Genomic DNA, 10,735 nt, shown 5'->3' on the forward strand with positions numbered 1-10,735 from the left:
GAGCTTTGACTGGCACGAAGGTTGACAGAAATGGCAGGCCGAACTGGAAAGAGCACTTTCGGGGCTCGAGGTCGTTTTACCTCCGCTGTCTGGAGCTGATAGTAAATAGCTTTCGCAGAGCACGGACCACATCCTGCGAAGACGGTATTGTTGGTGGGCTGTGGTGTCGATGAGACTGTGCCAACATGAGGAGACTTTGAGTGCCACTTCGCTGACGATTCATCAAACATGTTGGAGAGCCTCTTTCTGTGACTTCTGCACCTTGTTTTGTTAAAGTCATGTAACTGCGTCTAGTTTCTCCGTCCCAGAGGGTGTGCTGTGTCTGCTGTTTATGGAGGTTCGCTCCGAAAGAACTGAAGTGTACTTCAATCGAAGTAACTCAGTTTCATTACAGACATTAGTCGGAACTCTTTGTGAAATGTGTGGAAGTTGCGTGGTACGTGTTACAGAGCTAATGGAGGTACATTAATCAGAACTGCCTGTTGAAATTGATCATATTTCGAGTGGCTTAGTGTGGACCATTTTGAGGGATGAACTGTGTGATGTTCTTCCTTTTAAACAAGTGAAATCTAGCTTAATTAGAGTGCATTTTACTGTAATCATTTTAGTTAGGCATTTGCAAGACATTTTAGTGTGGTGAATCTAATTTAATCAAAGGGGCTATTCATTGTAATCATTTCAGTTAAGCATTTGCAAAACATTTTAGTGGGATGGGTCTCATTTAATCATAGCGCCTTTTCACTGTAATTATTTTACTTAAGTATTTGTAAAAGATTTTGGTGGGGTTGTTAGTTGACCCAGCCTGAGATTTTCTATCTTAAATTTTGCTAAAATAAGAATGTACCTGTTCAAGCAAATTCCGGGCTTGCAGCCCGTCTTCGTTCAATACTTCGCACGATATTTCAACTGGGCACCTGCCGGTCATCTTCAGGTGAGCCGTCGCAGACTGGCGAAAACGTTTTTTTTTTTTTCTTTATTGTATTTCAATTCCCCATCGGGGCGGGCTGGCAGCAGCATATGCGCTGCTCTTCAGCCGAAAGACATAGAACAAAACAATAGAAGACATTGAAAAACAGCAAAGGAGAGAATAAGGTGAACATAGATATAAAAAAGGGGGAACATCATGGAAGGCAATAGACAAAAAACGGGGTGACTGAAATAGAGATAAAAAACTGTTTAAAAGTAGCACACACAAAAAGCCACACACTGCGACGATTAAAAGAACACAAGGCACAGTATGACTGGAGCATGAAGGTATCAGGCGGATGACATAGCACATAACGTAACACTGACGGCGAACCTCAAGGCAGTACACAATTAAAATCACACCTGTTGACGCACACGAGAAACAGCACTAAACACAACACTGATGTGGCACACTGATGATGATCAATACAGAGGATCTGCCAGGCGCTAGGAGATGAGGGGGACCTGAAGAAGGGAGGGAGGGGAAGAGATGGGGGAGAGGAGCGGGGGGGGGGGGGCGCCGAAGAGGGCTAGGTAGGGAGGGATGTGGGAAGGAAAGAGGCAAGTATGGGGTGCAGGGTCTCAGGGGAGGGGGGGATGGAGGAAAATCCGCCCTGGGAGAAGGAGGGAGCGAATACGTCCTCCGTTCGGTCGTCGTTCAATACTTCGCACGATATTTCAACTGGGCACCTGCCAGTCATCTTCAGGTGAGCCGTCGCAGACTGGCGAAAACGTCCTCCGTTCCGCAGTATGTAGCGTACTGTAACTATTCTGCGCATGCGTCGAAAACTTGATAGATGGACCACACTGCCCGCCGGCAGCGCCCTCGCTGGTGGAATAGCGGAACTCAGCCGCCCTCTGCGTTGCTGTTTGCCGCGGCCGTCGGCGCAACTCTGTCGTCTTCGATTAGAGCAAATCGTGGAGATGATGGGATTCCATGCACTGTCCAGCTGGTAGCCGCTGTCACGGTTTAACAGATTTTCCACCAGTCGTATTTCTACGGATTCTTTATTAATGGAGTCCCAGAAACCGTGACAGTGGCTACCAGCTGGACAGTGCATGGAATCCCATCATCTCCACGATTTGCTCTAATCGAAGACGACAGAGTGCGCCGACGGCCGCGGCAAACAGCGACGCAGAGGGCGACCGAGTTCCGCTATTCCACCAGCGAGGGCGCAGTGTGGTTCATTTTAAAATTCACAAGAATGTACCTGTCCACTGTGGTTGTTACGCGCTGCCTAGTAAACAAACTTTGACATCTAGTTTTGGTTGCTTAGCTATTTGAAATGGCGAAGTTTACGTTAGAAAGAGCCACCAGATTCGATACTTATGGCTATATTACATTCCACTTCAAAATGATGCGCAATTACTGTTCCTGGAGCATAATTAGTACAAGTAACGAAACTTCCTGGCAGATTACAACTGTGTGCCGACCGAGACTCGAACTCGGGCAAGTGCTCTGCCAATTTTTTTTTTCATTTATTCGGTATTGTTCGTTGCGTTTTGCCTGGACGGACGTCACAAGACACCCGTTCAAGTTGATCGTTGATTCCTTTACTCAGTTTTTTATTACAGAGGACGAGCGGCCCTCTGACCGAACACGCTGAGCTACCGAAGCACGACTCACGACTCGTCCTCACAGCTTCAATTCTGCCAGTACCTCGCCTCCTACCTTCCAAACTTCACAGAAGCTCTTCTGCGAACCTTGCAGAACTAGCACTCCTGGAAGAGAGGATCTGCCAGGAAGTTTCATATCAGCGCACACTCCGCTGCAGAGTGAAAATCTCATTCTGAAAACATTCAGAGGCTTTGGCTAAACCATGTCTCCGCATATCCTCCCTTCCAGGCGTGCTAGTTCTACAAGGTTCGCAGATGAGCTTCTGCGAAGTTTGGAAGGTAGGAGACGAGATACTGGCAGAAGTAAAGCTGTGAGAGCGGGCGTGAGTCGTGATTGGGTAGCTCAGACGGTAGATCACTTGCCCGCGAAAGGCAAAGGTCCCGAGTTCGAGTCTCGGTCGGGCACACAGTTTTAATCAGCCAGGAAGTTTCATATCAGCGCACCCTCCGCTGCAGAGTGAAAATCTCATTCTGGAAACATCTCCCAGGCTGTGGCTAAACCATGTCTCCGCATATCCTTCCTTTCAGGCGTGCTAGTTCTACAAGGTTCGCAGATGAGCTTCTGTGAAGTTTGGAAGGTAGGAGACGAGATATTGGCAGAAGTAAAGCTGTGAGACCGGGCTTGAGTCGTGATTGGGTAGCTCAGACGGTAGATCACTTGCCCCCGAAAGGCAAAGGTCCCGTGTTCGAGTCTCGGTCCGGCACACAGTTTTAATCTGGCAGGAAGTTTCATGTCAGCGCACACTCCGCTACAGAGTGAAAATCTCATTCTGGAGTATAAGTAACGGTTTGCCAGTTAATTTTGGGGACACGAAAGCCTTATTGGTTTTCTCATTCCTGTAATCAGAATGCTACCCATTTGTTAAATGCTTCATTGCTTATCGCCATATTCGTTGATTGGGAAGATGTTTGTTTACTTGTTTATGTTTGACTCTTAAACGGCAATACAGTGAAGTATATGACGCACTTTATAAAACAGTGCACTGCTGCTAATTTTCTAAGGTTAGTTTTTAGTCTGTTGTGGTTCACGTTGTACGAGACCTGACCCATCCACCAGCACACTCGCTAGATTAACCCCCTTATCGCGGTGCTGAATTGTTGCGATATAACTTGTCCTGGTTCTGAACACGTGTGAGCTACGGACGTGACGCATTACTTATGTTACCAATCCTACTGCAGTCATTGGAGATATTATACACTCCTGGAAATGGAAAAAAGAACACATTGACACCGCTGTGTCAGACCCACCATACTTGCTCCGGACACTGCGAGAGGGCTGTACAAGCAATGATCACACGCACGGCACAGCGGACACGCCAGGAACCGCGGTGTTGGCCGTCGAATGGCGCTAGCTGCGCAGCATTTGTGCACCGCCGCCGTCAGTGTCAGCCAGTTTGCCGTGGCATACGGAGCTCCATTGCAGTCTTTAACACTGGTAGCATGCCGCGACAGCGTGGACGTGAACCGTATGTGCAGTTGACGGACTTTGAGCGAGGGCGTATAGTGGGCATGCGGGAGGCCGGGTGGACGTACCGCCGAATTGCTCAACACGTGGGGCGTGAGGTCTCCACAGTACATCGATGTTGTCGCCAGTGGTCGGCGGAAGGTGCACGTGCCAGTCGACCTGGGACCGGACCGCAGCGACGCACGGATGCACGCCAAGACCGTAGGATCCTACGCAGTGCCGTAGGGGACCGCACCGCCACTTCCCAGCAAATTAGGGACACTGTTGCTCCTGGGGTATCGGCGAGGACCATTCGCAACCGTCTCCATGAAGCTGGGCTACGGTCCCGCACACCGTTAGGCCGTCTTCCGCTCACGCCCCAACATCGTGCAGCCCGCCTCCAGTGGTGTCGCGACAGACGTGAATGGAGGGACGAATGGAGACGTGTCGTCTTCAGCGATGAGAGTCGCTTCTGCCTTGGTGCCAATGATGGTCGTATGCGTGTTTGGCGCCGTGCAGGTGAGCGCCACAATCAGGACTGCATACGACCGAGGCACACAGGGCCAACACCCGGCATCATGGTGTGGGGAGCGATCTCCTACACTGGCCGTACACCACTGGTGGTCGTCGAGGGGACACTGAATAGTGCACGGTACATCCAAACCGTCATCGAACCCATCGTTCTACCATTCCTAGACCGGCAACGGAACTTGCTGTTCCAACAGGACAATGCACGTCCGCATGTATCCCGGGCCACCCAACGTGCTCTAGAAGGTGTAAGTCAACTACCCTGGCCAGCAAGATCTCCGGATCTGTCCCCCATTGAGCATGTTTGGGACTGGATGAAGCGTCGTCTCACGCGGTCTGCACGTCCAGCACGAACGCTGGTCAAACTGAGGCGCCAGGTGGAAATGGCATGGCAAGCCGTTCCACAGGACTACATCCAGCATCTCTACGATCGTCACCATGGGAGAATAGCAGCCTGCATTGCTGCGAAAGGTGGATATACACTGTACTAGTGCCGACATTGTGCATGCTCTGTTGCCTGTGTCTATGTGCCTGTGGTTCTGTCAGTGTGATCATGTGATGTATCTGACCCCAGGAATATGTCAATAAAGTTTCCCCTTCCTGGGACAATGAATTCACGGTGTTCTTATTTCAATTTCCAGGAGTGTATTTAAAGGTCAGTTGAAAAATTTTGTTAACGTTAAAATTCTGCTTATTAATATGCGGCTTGGGTCACTTCAAATACCTGTTAACATTAGAAAAATTGCTTTGTTTCTTAATTGCTTAAGATGTCAATTGCTGATCTCATTTCCTCGTTAATATTTCACAAGTTGCTTAATTTCTGACTTGTTTTTAAAAGCCTGTGTTACTGATGTCATAATTTGTTGACTTTATTTAAATAAAAGATTGTGCATGTTTTCAGCTGTGAATGCTACTTTCTTTGCTCCTGGCCAAGCCCTACCACTAAACAGCGCATTAAGTTGCCTTAGGGTACCTACGCCCAGTTCACCACATTCAGCGAACATTGAATCTTTCATTAATGATTGTTGCGAGAATCTCGTTCGCAGAATACACCCTTTGTCGCACAGGTCATGCTAGTGTGTCCTGGTGGCTTTGTTTTTTGAATGGGAACATGCGCAACTTCTGACTCATTATTTTCTGCGTGCTGGAACGCTGCAATCGAACTTCTGTTTCAAGTCTTCAGACGTACATTCTGGGATTGCGCTGAATCATTCCAGAAACTATGCCCACACCTTCAACAGTAACTACAATTTTCTTGGGGCCAACATTTGTCTTTCGATCATTTGCCACGATGGCTGTCGTTTGGAATTTACAGAAAACCTTGCGAATGGCTTCCTCATGGGATCCTTTCAAAACATCAAATGGTACTGAAACTGGCGCTTTGTTCCCATAGGACTGTGTTCAAAACTGTAGTATTCGTGTACCAGAAAAACATATTGTTCAAATGGAATATGTGATATCAACCTCTTACTTCGGTACGCTAACCTCCTTTCACGTTTCAGATGTGGAACAGACGGTTCTGAAATACGGCACATTATTTATAAGCAAGACACTGCGTATTATGATTACAGCGCCATTGTATTCTTTGGAACTGCTTCGAAACTTCTGTATAAATTCGCACAGTTTTCTCAATAAGCATACCGACTTTTGCACTCACCTGTCGATCTCAGTTGTCGAAATGTTTAATTTCGAAATCAGGGACTCTTTCGCTGGACACCCTGTATTTCCAATGGAGACGGACTACGCTTCTACATACATACTCCGTAATCCACCATACGGTGCGTGACGGTGGGTACGTCGTACCACAACTAGCATCTTCTCTCCCTGTTCCACTCCCAAACAGAACGACTGCCTATATGCCTCTCTACGAGCCCTAATCTCTCTTATTTTATCTTTGTGGTCTTTCCGCGAAATGTACGTTGGCGGTAGTAAAATTGTACTGCAGTCAGCCTCAAATGCTGGCTCTCTAAATTTCCTCAGTAGCGATTCACGAAAATAACGCCTCCTTTCCTCTAGAGACTCCCACCCGAGTTCCTGAAGCATTTCCGTAACACTCGTGTGATGATCAAACCTACCAGTAACAAATCTAGCAACGCGCCTCTGAATTGCTTCTATGTCCTCCCTCAATCCGACCTGATAGGGATCCCAAATGTTCGAGCAGTACTCAAGAATGGGTCGTATTAGTGTTTTATAAGCGGTCTCCTTTACAGATGAACCACGTCTTCCCAAAATTCTACCAATGAACCGAAGACGACTATCCGCCTTCCCCACAACTGCCATTTAAAGTTTCGAAATTCGCTTCCACAGATCCCTTCGAATAAATCTTCAGTTCACCTAGCCTAATAGTCAACTTACTTCACGTGATTTCGTATCACTTCATACTATTACTCTAAAATACTCTTTCGACGTCATGTGCTGTAAATGTTCACCAGTGTTCTTGAAATCGGATATGATCGGTGTTTTTTATTTATTATATACATTGTTTATTCATCACGTTCCGTGGAATCTTACAAGTCTGTACGTAGATTACAGAAAGCTGATTAGGAAATTTATCAGCAAAGAATTAAACAGTTAATAAAACATGAGAAGGCTGATTATACGAATAAATAATGCGTTACAGAGAAAAATTCGCAACTCCTGCAACGATCTTCTGTACAGAACAGGTTTGTGCCACAAGGAAAACTTTCGAATCGCAATTGAAAACTTGAAATTATCACACAATTTTTTCAGTTCTGCCGAAGCTTAGTGAAAGCGAAACCTGATGAAAAGTGCATTCCTTTCTGTACAATGCTTGAGAAACTGTTGTCCAAGTTCAGATCGTTTTCCCGTCTAGTGTTCACTGAGTCAATGTTGCAGATTTTTCTGAGTGAGTTAATATTGTCGGCAACATTTTCTGTAGTGAGATATATGCAGAGGAATGAACGTGTCATAATTCTGAGACGAACGGCCTACACGAAGTTCACGAACTGACACCGCCGTTTCTGAGCCTAAAGCGTCGGCACACGGACTGTGCATCCGAACGTTGAGTGTTGAGGGTGCCGAGTTTCTGACGTCATAGTGTGGAAAAGGCACGTTCGGGAGACTCTCCGAACGTGCAGAGCAATATCTAACACAGGACGGCACAAACACGGAAAACCGCACGCGTGCAAAGCGAGGTGCAGCGAGTGCCTGCAAGTGCATCGGTTCAACTCGGCATACTTCGGCTCAACTCGGCTTGCTAGGTGAGGCCGACGCTGTGCGCTGCCGAATGCACTGTCAGACGGCATAGTCAACATTGGAATAAGTAAGCGCAATACAATTACCAGAATAATGGAGCCATCTGCTCCAAAAAAAGGGAAAATTGCCGAAAGTCAATTTAAACCGGAATGGGAACTCTCCTACTTTTTTGTGCGTTGTGACGATAAAGCCAAATGTCTAATCTGCACTACACTAATTACGTGTGTCAGAAAATCGTCTATTGAAAGGCACTACAGCAAATTGCATTCAGAAAAGAATAGTGATATAACAGGGGATGCCAGAGAGGGAGAATGACGGAAGCTGCAAACTCTTGCAGAAGAGAAATCTGTATTTACAATCGAGGTTTGTTGCAAGTACTTTAGCATGTATATTTTGGTTAAAGGTCATGCGAAACGAAATAACATTTGTTTAGATTCCTTAGTTTTCCTTTTCACATAAATTATTCCTAACATATCTTTTTTTCTCTACTTTAGGGTGGAGAAGATGAGGGGTGTTGCGAAAGGACTCCCAGAGCTAGTTATAAAGCTGCTCTACGTTTAGCAAGAGCTGGGAGGCCATTTATGGAGGGGCCACTAATAAAAAAACATTATGTTGGACGTAGTAGAGACAATGAATCCCACATTAGCTCCCGCGTACAGCTGAATACCACTTTCCAGAATGACAATACCTCGGAGAATCAACGACATTGCTGACAATTTGCATGAACAACTGGCAGCCAAAATTGAAAACTTCCTAGCGTACTTCATCGCACCTGATGATTCCACGGATATTAACGACACGGCTCAGTTAGCAATATTTTTGCGTGGCGTGGACGACGACCTACATGTAACGGAAGAGCTCCTGGATATGATTTCGTTGAAGGACACTGTTACAGGGGCGGATATTTTAGCAGCTGTTGAAATGGCAGCTGAAGGAATAGGACTCCCTTGGGAAAAGCTGTTTTCCGTAACCACAGACGGGGCACCAGCAATGTGCGGTAAAGCAAATGGGTTTATTGGCCTACTGCGGAAAAAACTTAACATGCCGAATTTACCTTTCGTTCATTGTTTTGCACACCAAGAGGCTCTTTGTGCTAAAGTTATCGGTCTTCAAGATGTGATGAAGGTAGTGGCGCGTATCGTGAACTACATTCGTTCTCATGGACTCACTCATCGTCAGTTCAAAGAATTTTTGATTTCCTTTGAAGAGGAGTATCCAGATATTCCCTACCACGCTGAGGTGTGCTGGCTGAGCAAAGGGAAAGTGATTTCCCGAAATTTTCGACTACGCCACACTGTGGCTCAGTTTTTGGAGAGCAAAAGACGTCGGGAGCCACTTTTTCATGACCCTGAATTGGTAGCTGATTTAGGATTTTTAGCAGACATTATGGCTCTCCTAAATGATTTAAGTCTGAAACTCCAAAAAGAAAACCATCTCGCCAACGATATGATCAGCAAAAGAAACGCTTTCCAGTATAAACTGAAGCTCCTCAAAAACAACCTTTGAGAGAAAAATACGCAACACTTTCCTGAACTAGGTAAGCGAGATATAAATTGTACCTTAATTAAAAGAACCTGATTTTTATAACCGCTCTAATCAAAACGGTACTATGTTCTTGTTTGACAGTATCTGTGCAGGAAGGAGCGCACTTTGAAAAATACGTCGAGATGCTGCAATCCCTTGAAAATGCGTTTAACGACCGATTCCAGGTAATGTGCCGATATATGACATACAGCTAAATAAAGGAGATTGCGTCACATATGCAAGTGTAACGTTATATTAAAACCAATAGTACACATTACATGTTTATTAAAATCTATCGCATTTTAGCACTTCGAAACAACGGCTTACATTACTTTCATTTATTAACATTGGCTTTGTTATTGTTTCAGGAAATTACCTACCTGCAGCCAATTCTCGATGTTTTTGTGAAACCTTTTTCGATGGATATTGAAAGTGCGCCTTCAGATTTACATTTCGAACTAACTGATTTGCAAAGCGATGTTCACCGAAAGGATGTGTTTTACAATACAAAAGGTTTGCTCCAATTCCACCAGAATTTGCCGAAGGAAGAATTTCCCAAGTTACACAGAGAAGCAGCGAATATTATTTCTATGTTTGGTTCCACTTGTGTATGTGAAAGGTTTTTTCTGTTTTGTCTTGTACAAAAACTAGATTGCGTGCGAGTATTTCTAATTGTAATTTAAAAAATTCTCTCAGAATTGCTGTCAGCCAATCTCTTGTTCCAGATCTTAGTAGCATAATTGCAAATAAAATAAAGAGCACATAGAAAGATACATTTGTGTTGAAACCAAATTTAAAATTATTACCATTACAGTTATTATATAAATCTCTTTTGTACCGGTACACCAAACTAAGCTCTCCACTTAGTGTACATTAGTATTTGGCAATGACGAAGACAACAGGGTAAAGGCTTTGAAACAGGTCGAGACAGGCGGCGCGAGCGACACAAGCTAAGGAAGTGAGAGGCAGCGCCGAGGAGTGGCGGGTCTGCACCGTCGTCAACATAGCGCAGCCGTCTTCTGCAGTCTGCACTGTGCGATGCACCGGTGCATGCACCTTGTGCGGCCCTGCTCAGACACGTCAGATACTCTGACAAGGGAACCTCCCCATCGCACCCCCCTCAGATTTAGGTATAAGTTGGCACAGTGGATAGGCCTTGAAAAACTGAACACATATCAATCGAGAAAACAGGAAGAACTTGTATGGAACTATAAAAAAACTAAGCAAAATATACAAACTGAGTAGTCCACGTGCAAGATAGGCAACATCTAGGGGCGTATGAACTCAAGAGCGCTGTGGTCCCGTGGTTAGCGTGAGCAACTGCGGAATGAGAAGTTCTTGGTTCAAGTCTTCCCTCGAGTGAAAAATTTCGTTGCTTTATTTTTGCAAAGTTATGATCTGTCCGTTCGTTCATTGACGTCTCTGTTCACTGTAATAAGT

The sequence above is a fragment of the Schistocerca serialis genome, chromosome 7, assembly GCF_023864345.2.
Source record: "Schistocerca serialis cubense isolate TAMUIC-IGC-003099 chromosome 7, iqSchSeri2.2, whole genome shotgun sequence".
NCBI classification, from domain to species: domain Eukaryota; kingdom Metazoa; phylum Arthropoda; class Insecta; order Orthoptera; family Acrididae; genus Schistocerca; species Schistocerca serialis.